We start from the raw sequence: 13,920 nt of genomic DNA, 5'->3' as shown, positions 1-13,920 counted from the left end.
AAAGATGACTCTGAAATAAAACCTCAAATCCCAATACCCAGATAGCAAGAGTCTTCAAATTCCCACACCTGAGCCTGCCAATTTAATGTACAATTGGATTAAACCCCTCAAAAGACTAGTTTTCCAGCTTCCTCATTGTGGATAACAGTGCCCAAGCAGCACTGAAATTTCCTGATTTGGTGAACTGCCGTGGAAATTTCAGTCACATGAACTTTCCATGATGGAAACACATGAGACTTTGTCCCTGCCCAGTGCTTCTCCCTCCTTGGCTCTCCTGTCACTGCCTACCACAGCTTGCCTTTCCCACTGGCCACAGCACACAAGCAGGTCGAGCACCATGTGAGTCTATCAGCTTTCCCAACAGGACATGTAAGCTGGTACCCAGCAGGCATCCAAGCATCCTCCCTGCGTGCTATGTTACTGACTTTTCATGAATGCAAACATTGGACCAGACTTGCCTGCTCATCCGCCTTGCTCTTCCAGTGTGTTGCATGCAAACTTCAACACTGGTATGTGGAAAGATCAGATTTTACTTTTGCCTCCATCTAAATTCTGAAAAGTCAGAAATTTAAATATTTTAAAGTTCCCTTGATTTAGGAAACAAGGTTTTGTACCTGTCTCTGCATTTGGAAGGTGGCATCACCCTGTGCTGCGTGAGCTCAGTCTGATGGCATTCAAGCATGGCAAGTAGATTGAAATAACACAGCAAAGTCATGCAGTTGGGTGACAATGGAAACAGGGTTTTCTGAAAGTGGGATGTTAGATATCAAGGACACAAAGACACAGCCTCAAGTTGCACCAGGGGAAGCTTAGATTAGATATCAGGAACTGAGTTTCTGTTGCTACAGAGTGTGCAGAGCCATTCTCTTCAGTGCAGTGTTTGAAGGGCATCAGAACCAACAGTGGATGCAAGTCCTGTAAGATAATGCCATGTAGCAGCAGGCAAGCTGAGACCCCCCTTTTAAAGATGGTAGATAATCTTCCTCTGGCCTCTTTGGGTGTCCCAGACCTGTCAAAATAAACTGAAGACAATGACATGAAATTATTTTCTGGGACTGAATTCGTCAGCTGTACACCATGCTTTATTTGAGATTGTTTAAACATCAATCATCCAAGGAGCCTGAATGCAGTAGATCAAATCTGCACAGGTACAGCCGAGATAATGCACAGGGAGGCTTCAAATTGCTCACACAGAGGATTTGTGGTGGCAGTCACAGAGGAGAGAGCCATTGAATTTGCCACTAGCAGGGCATAAACCAGCCACTGGCACCTGCAGGTACCTGGGTACCAGCCGCGGTGACACTGGAGACGTCAGACCACAGGCGGCACTGCATGGTGATGGATTTACTCCCACTAGCCGAGTCCTTGCACAGCTCCTTCCCATAAAATCCGTTTACTCTCTGCTCTGTTCCAAGACTACTATTTGTCCCTAATTAAGAAGGTAAATCTTCAAACATAGTTATGAAGTCAGTATTTCATGGAACTGAATAGCATCCTGGGTGGGAATTTATCACTAAAGATATTCCAGGCAGAGTGAATCTGAAGTTTTATGGCCTTAATACCTAAATCTTAATTAATATAGCTTTAACTTTTTCTTTCACATGCATTCTCCTACCTGCTGATACTACAAGATTAAACATGTGCTGCTATGTTTTATTGTTTATAGGTAATTCATTTGTTTTGTTATAGACTAGATGCTGTAACAGCCTAAAGCACCAACACAGTGAAATCTAAATGTAATTAATAAGGAGGTAGGCATACGCTCCACTGGCTGTGTGCTACTCTAGGAGAGCTGTATAAGTGGGGGAATGCATTGGGTTTACATGGCAAGGTTCTGGTAGCAGGGAGCTGCCGGGGCGGCCTCTGTGAGAAGGATGCAGAAGTTGCCCCTTGTCAGATAAGGGCCAGTTTCAGCCTACTCCAAAGGGATCCACTGCTGGCCTGAGCCGAGACAATAAGCAATGTTGTTTGTGCCCCTGTGAGAGCAGATTTAAGAAAGGGAAAAAAAAATAACAATAATGTTGCTCAACAGCAGCTGGGTGCGAGGAGTGAGAAGCAGCCCTGCAGCCCCCAAGGTCAGTGCCGCAGGAGGGCAGGAGGTGCTCCAGGCACACAGCAGCAGTTCCCCTGCGGCCTGTGGAGAGGCCCCTGGTGGAGCAGGCTGTCCCCCTGCAGCCCATGGGTCCCACATGGAGCAGATCTCCACGCTGCTGCCCGTGGTGGAGCCCCCGGTGGAGCAGGTGGATGTGGCCTGGAGGAGGCTGCGGCCCATGGAGAGCCCCCGCAGGAGCAGGCCCCGGGCCGGAGCTGCAGCCCGTGGAGAGGAGCCCACGCAGGAGCAGGGGGCCTGGGGGGAGCTGCCGCCCATGGGGGACCCGTGCTGGAGCAGTTTGCTCCTGGGGGATGGACCCCGTGGGATGGAGCCGTGTGGGAGCAGTTCCTGAAGAGCTGCTGCCTGTGGGCAGCCCCCACAGGCTCGGTTCGGGAAGGACGGCATCCCGTGGGAGGGACCCCACGGGGAGCAGGGGCAGAGAGGGACCATAAAGAAGCTGTGGAGACGAAGCCTCAGGGACTGACAACAACCCCCATTCCCCATTTACCTGGGCCATTCAGGGGAGAATGTAGAAGAGGGTGGAACAGGGGAAGGTGGGAAAGTTTTTAGCTTTTCTAGTTTCTCACTTCTCTAGCTTGTTAGTAATGGGTAATAAATTTCATTAATCTCCCTATGCTGAGTCTGTTTTGCCTAAGATGATAACTGTTGGGTTACCTCCCCATCCTTATCTCAACCCTTGGGCCCTTTCCGTCATATTCTCTCCCCCTTTCCCCTTGAGGAGGAGGAATGAGAGAATGGTTGTGGTGGAGCTCAGCTGCCCAGCTGGGTAAAAACACCACAGGGGAATTGCTAATTCTATACACATAGGGTCCATTCTATCAGCTGTAAACCCAACCAAATATTTTCCTCTCTGTTCTTCTACTTCGTTTCCATTCTCTGCTGTGCCCAGAGGATGGAAAACAAGGAGAGGAAAACTGGCAAGGTTTGATTACACTCGTGTTATCAGTGCACTAGGTAAGAGTTCAATTATAAGAAATCATGCTGAATTTTTAAATCCTTTTTTTTTTTTTTTTTGTAATTCAATAATCAAAATATTTTAAAACAACAAGAGAGATTATCCACCTTCAATAAGCACTTTTGAGTATTTCTAAGCTTTAGCACAACTTAACTAAATAATCTCCTGTTGTATGTCTTCCTTTTAGCTCCAGTGCTTCTGCTGAGATATTTTAAAATGGAAATGAAAATCTACCTGACTACAGTTATCCTGCATTTAATCTCATTCTTTTAAAACTCTAATTATGAAAGAGCCTGTTTTGTTGCTCATTTCCTCTTTACTCTGCCTAAACTCTCTTTGGCCTACAGCAGCTTCTCCCTGAGACTCCCTGGAAGTTTTCACTCTTTGGTATGATAAGGTCAGTCCCAAGGGGAGAAAGAAAGAACGGTCCAGTCCAGCAGTGCCCACTGCACACCGCTTTTTACACAAAAGTGTGAAATGTGACTGTAAATATTGTGAGGTCTCAGCCGTTTCAGGTTGGTACACAGCGTCTGAGTCACTGGTTGCTGCACAGTGCCTGTGTGTGCGGCGTGTGTCAGTGCAATGGGAGAAGGCAGATGATACCGCTATTATGTGAAATCACTTCCACCCACTGCAGTGACTCACCAGAACGTCACCCAACAGGATTTACATCAGCTTCACAATATATCTCCGTTATCCATTCCCGTCTCAGCAGATTATTTGTTTCCTCCTCCGGATCCTTCTCTGGATGACAACAATACAGCTACATGCTTTTCTACCAGAGGTGGCACAGGGCTGGAGGCTCTGCCTCTCCGTTTTAAATTTGTTTGGCAGAACTGAGTTTCTGTCTCTACGGAGTGTGCAGAAATGCAGACCTGTAAGGGCCGCATTTTCCCTTTTCATTGAATGACTGAGCTTTTTTCCCATGACGGAGGTTTTCTTCTTCAGCTGAGATCTGTTGCCTCTACTAGGTCCATCGACAGGTATCTTAAAGCATTGAGTCATCTGCTGAATTAACGTAACTGAGCACTGATCTTCCTTTGCCAGTCTGTAAATGGTGATGATTCAGAGGTGGTTTAATCTAGCAGAAGGACCAGACAGACTCACTGGTCTCAGTTTAAATTTGCTACTGCTTATAGCACCCATGGGCAAACAAACTGCTCTGGGAAGTCAGCTGGGCTTGGGAGGAAGAATCTGGTTCGGAGTAGTCAGCTAGTGGCTAGTGGCAGTGCAGCATCTCAGAGCTGTGGGAGCATAACTGATTTGGGCCTGTTAATAATATTAAATAATTAATTGCATTCTTATTTGTTTGAGGAAGTTGATTAAATTATTAGTTTCCTGGTTCTCTGCTCTGCCATACTTTGTGTATAAATGCAAGCGACATTTAAATACATTTGAGTATTTGGGCTTAAATTAAATTGAACTCAGAGTGGTTTACAAATTGGAACATCTCTGGAAATTTGGAGTTCTGGCTCTGTACCTTATTTCTCAAACCCATAAAAAGGAAATATTCTAGAGTTGGATTGCTGCCCAAGTAAATATAGCATATAAAAGTAAAATAAAACAATAAATATATGATCTATCAAAAATTCTCAAAACACATGGGAAAATTACTGATGGAGCTTTACTGTCTCTACTCAGGGACAAGAAGTAATTCCCTGTATGGAGCAGCAGGTGACCAGTGCTGAGGAGAGGGGGCTGCTGTCACCCACTGGGTAGCATGTCCCCCTTAGCCACCCGGTCCTGCGAGCCCAGCTGTGCTCTCAGCTAAGCATGGACATGTGGAGCTGGGGAACACCACTCCCTGCAGAAGCTGCTGCATCTCCATCTGTCTGTCTGCCCTGCTCTGGGGATGCCAGAGCTCCCTGTTTGTGCTTAAAATTTGACTTCACCTGTTTTCTCCATTGCTGATTATTGAGAGTTCTCAGGTCTGGCTCTGTCCAAAGGCCAAAGCACAAAGAAAAAGCCTCCAAGAGAAGCTTCACTCACCTGTCCTATAATCAAAGCTGTGCAATTTGAAGTGTAGTATTTCACAGGTGTCTTACTCTTCCAAGATTTTCCATGTTCTTGATTAGACAATTTTCAGGTATCACTTTCCCTTGCTAGTACCTAAGTCATGTCAGTTTTTAACTGCCAGAAATTTTTTATCTTCTTAAGTAACTTTTTGACCTTTGGATCCACATAAAGCAATACATCATTATAAAAATATCAAGAATTTACCTCTCTCTAGGAATTGTTTGCAGGTGAAAAATAGGCTTTCTTATTCTGACTTCATGCCTTACTTTTATTTTCTTTTTAAACAGCAGTTTGTAATTACAACTTACCAAAGATAAGACTATGCAAGAACTCACCAGCCAGAAAGCTGTGCCCTGTCCCTACCTGAATTACGTTCAAGATGTCATTTCCTAGTCAGCACTGACATGTTCAGCAAAGATCTGGTTGCAAATAACAATTCCATTTTATTGTCCTTATTTCAAGAGCATCATCATGGTGTATTGGTCGGGTTTTGAAAATCCATTTCAACAACATAAGTAACTTTTTATTAGTATTGTAAATTATCCTAAGTGTGAAAAAAATACAACCAAACTTTTTTTTTTTTTTTTTTTTTTTTTTTCTGAATAGCTGGATGATGAGCTGAAATTTCTGTTTATTTATTTATTTAATCAGTTACCCGATTTCAGTGTAAGACATTTTGAATAATATCTACTTAGAGCATTATGACTCCTTTGAAAGCACAAATTGGAGGATCTACACATTGTGTAAGAATTTGCTATTTTTAAGCACTATGTTTTTTCTTATAAGTTTATTTTTTATTTTTTTATTTTTTTTTTCCTATCTGCTTTTGGCATTTTAACAGGCTAATCATATCTGTTATCAACATGGGAAAAAGCTGGTTTACTAGAATACAGCTAATCACAAATGGCTAAAAATATATGCTAACTTAGAGCAGACAAAAACAAGGCACGCTTTTATTTTAAAACAGAGAGGAAGGCACTGAAGTAATTTCAGTAGGACTAGGATCTACTAAAGTGTTGTTTGGCTGTTTAAAACTACACGTTTTACCAGCAAATAGGCACTAGTTCAGCAAGCCAGTTCATTTTGAGACAGTTACAGAAGCTATGTGTGGAAATTTTGTGGGTTTTGTTATGCACAATGGTCCTGTCGGGCTTAAAGGCTTCTCACTCTCCAGCTTTTATCAAGTGAATCAAGTAAAGATCAACAGCTTTGGAAATCGCCTTCTCCTAAGAATTACCTGAATTTACTGTTGATACTTTCAAAGGGGAAGATGTTTGTGTTGCCGATGTACAAAAAGCATTAGAGAAGTTCTCTCATGACAAGATGAGCTTTATTTATCTGTCTTCTCCAGCACACTTCAGGTCTCCTGCTGGTCTTCTCCCCTGGTTCATGAGGTAAACTCACCATACTGGAGCTCTTCACTCTAGAGGGCATCAAGGACTGCAGATTAAAATGAATTAAGTCTGATCTTCTTGGATACCAGCTTAATGCATGAAGAAAAACACAACGCATTTGTGGAGTCTGATCAGACCCAGACCTACAGGCCAGAGAGAAAGGAAATTAAACTCTGGTGATTTCTGGCAGTGAAGATCCTCATGCAAAAACATCAGGAGTCCAGCTCAAATCTAATCAGTATGGCTGTGAGAGGAGGTTAGCAAAGTCAGTTCTGTCCCTGTTAACGGAATATTTTTCCTATTTTCAGGAAAAACAAACAAACAAACAAAAAAACAAAACAGAGGTTTGTACAGATGCATGCTGATGTTCATGTGTGCAGGTATTGCCCAACTGTGAGAAAGGATCCAGAGTCCAGGAAATGGAGGAGGAGCTCGTCCATGCATACTTACAGCAAATCTCTCAGATGTAATCATGAGGTTGCCCAGAGTACACTGATGAGACAGAGATTAAGCTGTTATTTCAGTGAAAAATCGTTCTTTGCCCAATGTCACCTAACTTAGGCAAATGCCACCCATTTGTGTTGAGGACATTCCCTGAAAATTTGGAATTATTCAGCTGTTGTTTTTAGAAGATGCTACGCTGCAGGGGAAAACAGCACCATAGGGCATCGCCTCACTTCTCGGTTAAGCCTATCATCGACAATTGCTTCAGCACGCAGATGATTTATTAGCAGTTTTACCCTGCACCTGGGAGCCCTTACCAGGCACCACGGGTTTGTTGTACCTCATCTGTGTGAAGAGAACAGTATGATTCACCTGGACCCTGAGAGATTGCAGGCTGATAGCTGGCATGGGCTTGGTTGTTGTTCACTGTTTGCATTCCTAATGGTTGAGGCAAGGTGATGAGCCCAAATCTGCTGTCACTGAGCGCAGATTTATTACTGATATAACACCCATGTGTTCAGTGTGTGGCTGGGTTTGCATGTGGCAGAGTGGTATCATCACCTTTGTTTCATTCTCTGTGTGTGATTCATTGTAAACATATGGAGAAAACCCCACACATTTAAATAGCTTCAAGAAGAATTTAAAAGCAACAACACCACTAAAGAAAGCTTCATCTTAAAGTTTCACAGCATAACACTGCAAAGCAGGGTTTTGTGGAGGGCTCTGTGTAAGGACCAGAGTTGGTTGGACATCTGGCAGCATGGAAACACAGTGCTTGGGGTTCAGCTGGAGATTCAGACACCTAAACCTGCCTGAGCCCCTCTACAGCCAATGGGGATCCAATCGATAGCTTGGAGAGTTAATAGATCACCCGTTCAGAAGGCGTTTCAGTCAGGTGGAATAACATCCCTACAAGGGATGAGTTCAAGAGGAATAACATCCCTACACAGGTATTTTAAGCACAAATGGATTTTGCATGGTTGTTCAGGTTCCACTGTTAAACTCCTTGGGGTCCTTGAATGAGAACTAATGAGAGGAACAAAGGCCTGAATGAGGGAACTGAATTATCTGCCAGTGAAGCACTGCAGCAGGAAAATTACAGGTTTGATTCACAATTTTGAGCGTAATCCTTCCCTGACTGAAATAAGTGACAAAACTGTCATTAACTGAAATGGGGACAATATTTGATTCATTCATTTTAGCTTTTCCACTTTTGAAGCTCTAAGGTTTGAAGTGCATGTATACTTACATGACAAAAATATCTTTATTATTAAAACTGCTTTTCTCACCTCAACACGAATAATTTTCCACTTTTCTTAAGTAATACTATTTTATAAGGTCAGCTAAAATATTAATGAATCTAAAGCAGTTTTTAAGGTATTTTAAGCTTTTTTTTTTTTTTTTAATTTAAGGTTATTTTTAGACTGTACTTAAATAATTATCTACATATATTTTGCATTTAAAAAAAAGAGTGATTTATTAAAAATAGATACTTTGCACACTTTCTAATTATTATTATAAAAATGACAAGATGCATGTACCGTAATTCATTCTGGTATCAGAACTAGGTGTTCCTAAAAGTTTAATTGCAAACTTTCCACAGTTTTTGGCCTCACTTGAAAACACTTGGAGTAATGGGCCTGACAGCATCATTTGCACTAGTGGTGCCTATACAGCAATCGTACTCTTGGATGTGATGGCAAGGAATGTCTTCTCAGCAACTACAAATGCCCCAGCAGGTGAGCTGTGTGGGTGTTTGAAGATGGTTTTAATGCTGCAGTCGCAGACACACAATTCTGAAGGGCTGGCTTCTTCTTTCATTCATCTGAAAAAAAATAAAGAATTATAAGAGCTTGTTTGGACCACCTCAAACCTTCTGAGAAGGTACAGCTGAGGGATCTATTTTGCCAAGAGAGTCAACCTGTGCTTTATCTGTCAGAGCTGAGGAAAGGAGCGGGATGGTCTAAGCCTCAGCACTTTCCTATGCTGGGAAGTCCAATTAAGGCCTGAGTGAAAATGAGACCTGCACTAATTCAAAGTTAAGATCTTTGTCACCTTCACCTGTAACAAAGACTGCTCAGAGATAAACACTCACCAGCACTTTTCTGAATTCTTGTGAAAAGTTTCACCATAAGACTTGTTTTAGAGGCCCAGGATAGCGTTCTGGGCAGTGGCATGGGGCACGGAATATGTTTCCACCATCATGAATACATGGCACTTGCCACTGCAGGTTTGAGGGAGTGTGATACAATCCATCTGCCCCATTCAGCAATATCTAAAGCCAGCTGGATGGCCTTCACTTCTGCAAAGGCCTTCAGCAGTTTCTGCAACTTGCTGTGCAGGACTCCACGCAGCAGCCTTCCACCTCCAATGCTTTCCCACAGTATGACAGGACCATCAGTGAACAGAGCACATTGCTTCTCATCTTCTGGTAGCTTGCTGTACAGTGGGGCTCCTTCAGCACGTCACCTCCTCCTCTGGTGATACCCATAATCTTTGCCTTCTGGCCAGTCCATGATCACTTCCAAGATTCCTGGGCGACTGGGGTTTCCTATTTGATCCCGCTGTGAGATCAGTGTAACCCTCTTACTCCACATAGCATCAGTTGCATGGTGTGTAAAGGAGGCCCTCCCTTTGAACATACAGCCCAGCACCAGCAGTCTGGATGCCAGGAGCTGTGTGCTTCAGTACCAACCATTTCCAAAGCAGCTCGAACCCCTTCATACACTGCCAGTATCTCTCATTTGGTTGTAATATAGTGGGCCTTGGATCCTCTCTTGAGATCCTTGGATCTCTCTCTTGGATCCTCCCTAAACACAAAACCCAAGGGGTTGACTTCAAGTCTCCCCTGGCTTGTTTTGCCACAGGCTCCAGGTGGGCCCCTTCTCCCCAGCTGCAGCATAGAGCACATTTTTTCACATCTTGTCCTGCTTGAACTGGCCCAAGGGCAACTTCATGAACTATCTCCCATTTAATTTGTTCAAAGGCTTGTCATTGCTCAGGGCCCCATTACACATCTCCAGAAACAAAACATTTTGGAGAGTTAGGAGAAGAATTTACCTTTTAGTGTTTGAAAATAATTTTGGTATTCCTGTTTCATTCCACTGAAGTCAATGTGTTGTGTTAAACTGTGATCCCAAGAGCACAACCTTACCGCTTTGTAATGAGCTTTTCTCTGCGTTTGCTGTGTATTTCCTGTTACTTTCATCTGAAGTGTGTAAGGGCAGCTCAGGATGTTTGTTTTCAAGTTCTGTTCTGAAAAGTAGCACTGCAGATATGTGTGTGCGCTCTCCTCAGCTCTTCCCTAGCCCGGGCTAGAGTTTAGAAGCTCTGGGCATGCCATTGTTTTCCATTAAAAAAATGAAGTAACTTTAAGTTATTTGCACATTAAAGACACTCAGTTCTCCCATTTGAAGAAATTTTGCTTTTTCTATAAAGAACCAATTCTGTCCTTCAAATACCTTTAAAAGCTTAAATGATGTGGCACTGGAGCTGTCCCTGATAATTAATGATACCTAATGTACCCTGGCAAGCAATTCTACAATGCAGGTTTTTAATACTGATTTCCCAATGACAGAACGTGGCAAATGGATAACTTTTGATTCGCTATGCAATAGGAAGCTACTGGCATTTCTTTGTTATTTCATAGGTCTTCTTCTTAACGAAGTATTATTTCTCAAGCAATTGCAAACACAACTGTTGTGGCACTTATTTACTAGTGGTTAACCTTCTCCTTGAACTGAGATGTAAAAACATTCACACCAATATCACTATTTCTGATTACGATTTTGCAAGGAGCAACTGGGGTTTTTGAAAGGGGTTTCTGGGGACAGCTTGGCTTTAGTGGCTGGTCAGAACTGTGTTTTTCCATCTTCCCTCTTCAAACATTTTCTGTATTATCGGTAACTGAAAAATCCATATATAATTTAATTTTTCCAGACCCTTAATCAGTGGAGCATAATGGCTAGATGGATTGAGTAATTTGTCAGAGTACATTTTGTGCAATGGCCCTTTGGTACACCCGGGGCTGCTGCAGCATGGCTGGCCCCAGGTAACGCAGATGTCCAAGGTCCAGAGCAGAGGAGTGACAACAAGCAGGTTGCAAGTCTCTTGTAACAACACAGCCAATTAGTATGCTGTGAAATATAACCAAAACCAAACAGTACTGTCCAAGGAGTAGTTTTACTAATGTCTACAAACTTCCACATGGGTGAATTTGGCAAGTTAGGTTGTTGCTTAGCTCTGGGAGATAAAGACAGGGATGCATCAGAATTTAGGGCAAGCAAGCAGGGACTGCAAATACTGAATACTTCTAAGAAAACCAGGCTGCTGAGAAGAGAGGCAGAATATTGCTTAGCAACACGAAAACATTCAAAACTGCAGCCTCTGGTAGAGTGAAGGAGTACAGAAGAATGAGAGCAAGAGTAAGGAAAGTCCAAGTAGCTGAAGGATGAAAGCTAAGAGGCTCAGTAAAGAGCACGCAAGGACCTACTGAAAGGTGACATGACAGAGCAGAAGACTGGGGAGGAACTGGCCATTGTTCTTGGCTGCTCTGGTGTGGAAAATGGGTTCCTAAGGAGTGAGGTTGTTCCTTGTACTCTAGATCAGTATTCTTTCTTGTGGTTGTTTTCCCCATCAGGTTTACAGGTGAAGTTAAGTTGAAAACCCTTTTCTGACTAGTGCCTCCTCTTTCCCTGTTTTGTAAGCTCTGAGAGAAAAGGAGGACAGCAGCTCCTGGGGTGGCTTTACATTGCAACCAACGCCTTCACAAGCACTTCCAACACCCAGGCTTGCTTCCATCTCCCTTGTGCTAGGCTGGTGCTTGTGTGCGAGTGCAGTCAGGATGTTCTCTTCCAGCTCATCAGTGAGTATTTGATTATGTGTGCAGCAGCATGTTAATCTCAGGAGAGTGTGGCGAAAGAAAGCATCAGAGTTATGCACAATAATACAAATTTCCTTGGCATTATGAGACCAAGAGATGAAATCATTAAAAGATCGCTTTAACTCAATCCTTAATCACTCGGCAAAAGCTGAACGAGTTTCACCCTGACCGCTCTTCAGAAGCGGCTCGAGATTGCTCTCTAGAGGTGAAAAATCACGATTTCATTTCTCCAAGAATTCAGTAAATAGCACACACACACAGGACATAGAGGATGTTAGAAGTTCTTAATGAAACTACAGAATGCAAAAGACAAAAACTTTTTTTTTTTTTAGAAGAGCCATACTCGGGCCAATAAATAGCGAGCAGACCTACAACAGGGTGCATGCTCACTTGTATTTTTGTAACTCTAACATAAAAATACAGTATTGCCAAACAGCATTTGCTATTCCAAGCTGGCTCTATATCATCCCCTTTTACTTAACTTTCCCTGTAGTTTTCCTCATACAAAACAGTTGTGCCTCTCTGTTTCCCCACGGCCTCTCTTCTCACTGGATTTAAAGAAATTATACATACTAGCCCCAAAGTCTCAGGGAAATAGTCTTACAGGTTGTTGTAATAGTCTTACAGGCTTAAATGAACCCCAGGAAAATCAAGATAAATTCGTAGAAGAGAATCATTGAATCATGTAGGTGGAAAAAGCCCTTTGAGACCAGCAAGTCCAACCATCAACCTGAGCTGCTGAGTCCCACCACTAAACCATGTCTCCTAGTCCCACGTCCACACGTCTCTTAAATGCCTCCAGGGATGGGGACTCCACCACTTCCCTGGGCAGCCCGTTCCAATGCTCAGCCACCGTCTCAGTGAAGAAATTTTTCCTCACGTCCAACCTAAATCTCCCCTGGCACAATGAAGTTTCACTAGCAGGAATCCAAATATTACACTTATGTTTTCCCTGACTGTCCAAAATGAGAACTTCTTAGCTACATAACAAACCCCGACCTTTGCAAAATGGAGGAGTCATGATTTACTGTATCAGTGATTCTTCCAGCTTGTGACATAGTACAGAAGATGCAGGAGTTCTTCTGCTTGTATGGACACAACACTAAAAAGTTCCCATCCCACCAAGTAAAGGGTGTTGCCATTTGCTTATGAGATATCTCACATACTGTGCCCTTAACATATGTAAGTCAGTGTAAGATAACCTATACAATGACTATCTGGAGGCTAATACTAAGCTGCTGGCAAATGTTATTGTCTTTGACTCTAAGAATCAAACCTAAGGTAGGCGGAAGAACACTGCCTTTGGTGACACAAGAGATCAGCAGAAGTAAAACATCTCTTTAGCAGTGTGAATTCTACCCAAACCAAAGCATCCAAATTCGTACAAAGTTACCTTCCGAACACTGCATCAGGAATCAGTCACTGTGGGTCAATGTTCTTTTGTATCTAATAATTAAGCAGGCCAGAGATGCATTTATCTTTCAGAAAGCTTTCAAAATCACTAATATCTTCATGAAAATTAAACTAACTCAGAGGTTTAAAAGTGGGGTGTTTCAAAATGCCACTACATTGGAAAAAAAAAAAAAAATCAACAATCCAAAGCCCTCACATCTGCTGGCCACTCTGGTTTGCTGTAGTTTAACAGCTGTAGTCCTTAAAACAAAAGCAGCCCCTGAAGCAAGTTCTTGAATACTGCAGGAGCACTCACATGTTTCTGGCCAAGAAAAAACTATAGCAACAATTAAAACATATTTAATAATAATAATAAAACAGTAATTCAGTGTGTTACCATATTGATTGCTGCATGTCACCTTACCTGATATAAAATCTCTTTTTATGCCCATTTCATATTTGATTTTATAATGCACAGAGGAACAAGACATTCTTCTCCCTGCCTGTGAGCCATCGCCATTTTGTACAGAATTCCCTTTCCCTTCCTCCTCCTCTTTAACTCTTACGGCAGTGCTGCTGTACCCTTTTACCTTGAATTACCTTCAGTCTCCCCCTTTGCCCCGCTGAATCTTCTGTTCTGCCCTTGAGCAGCCCACATGCCATTACAGCCCTGCAGCCACGGAGATGCCTCTGGTGAGGATGGGGTGCCTCGCCCAACGTGCCT

The 13,920-nt window shown here is 42.9% G+C and overlaps 1 long non-coding RNA gene across 1 annotated transcript; it reads left to right on the top strand.

The window, feature by feature from the left end:
- Positions 1-421: 421 nt before the first annotated feature.
- Positions 422-6,717, top strand: LOC118162700. The gene is made up of 2 exons (XR_004748569.1): positions 422-509; positions 6,436-6,717. It is a non-coding gene; the product is annotated as an uncharacterized LOC118162700 (long non-coding RNA).
- Positions 6,718-13,920: the final 7,203 nt, after the last annotated feature.

This window comes from Oxyura jamaicensis, chromosome 2 (assembly GCF_011077185.1).
Source record: "Oxyura jamaicensis isolate SHBP4307 breed ruddy duck chromosome 2, BPBGC_Ojam_1.0, whole genome shotgun sequence".
NCBI lineage: Eukaryota > Metazoa > Chordata > Aves > Anseriformes > Anatidae > Oxyura > Oxyura jamaicensis.
Note: the sequence above shows the minus strand (reverse complement) of the source record. Positions and strands in the feature narration are given on the sequence as shown.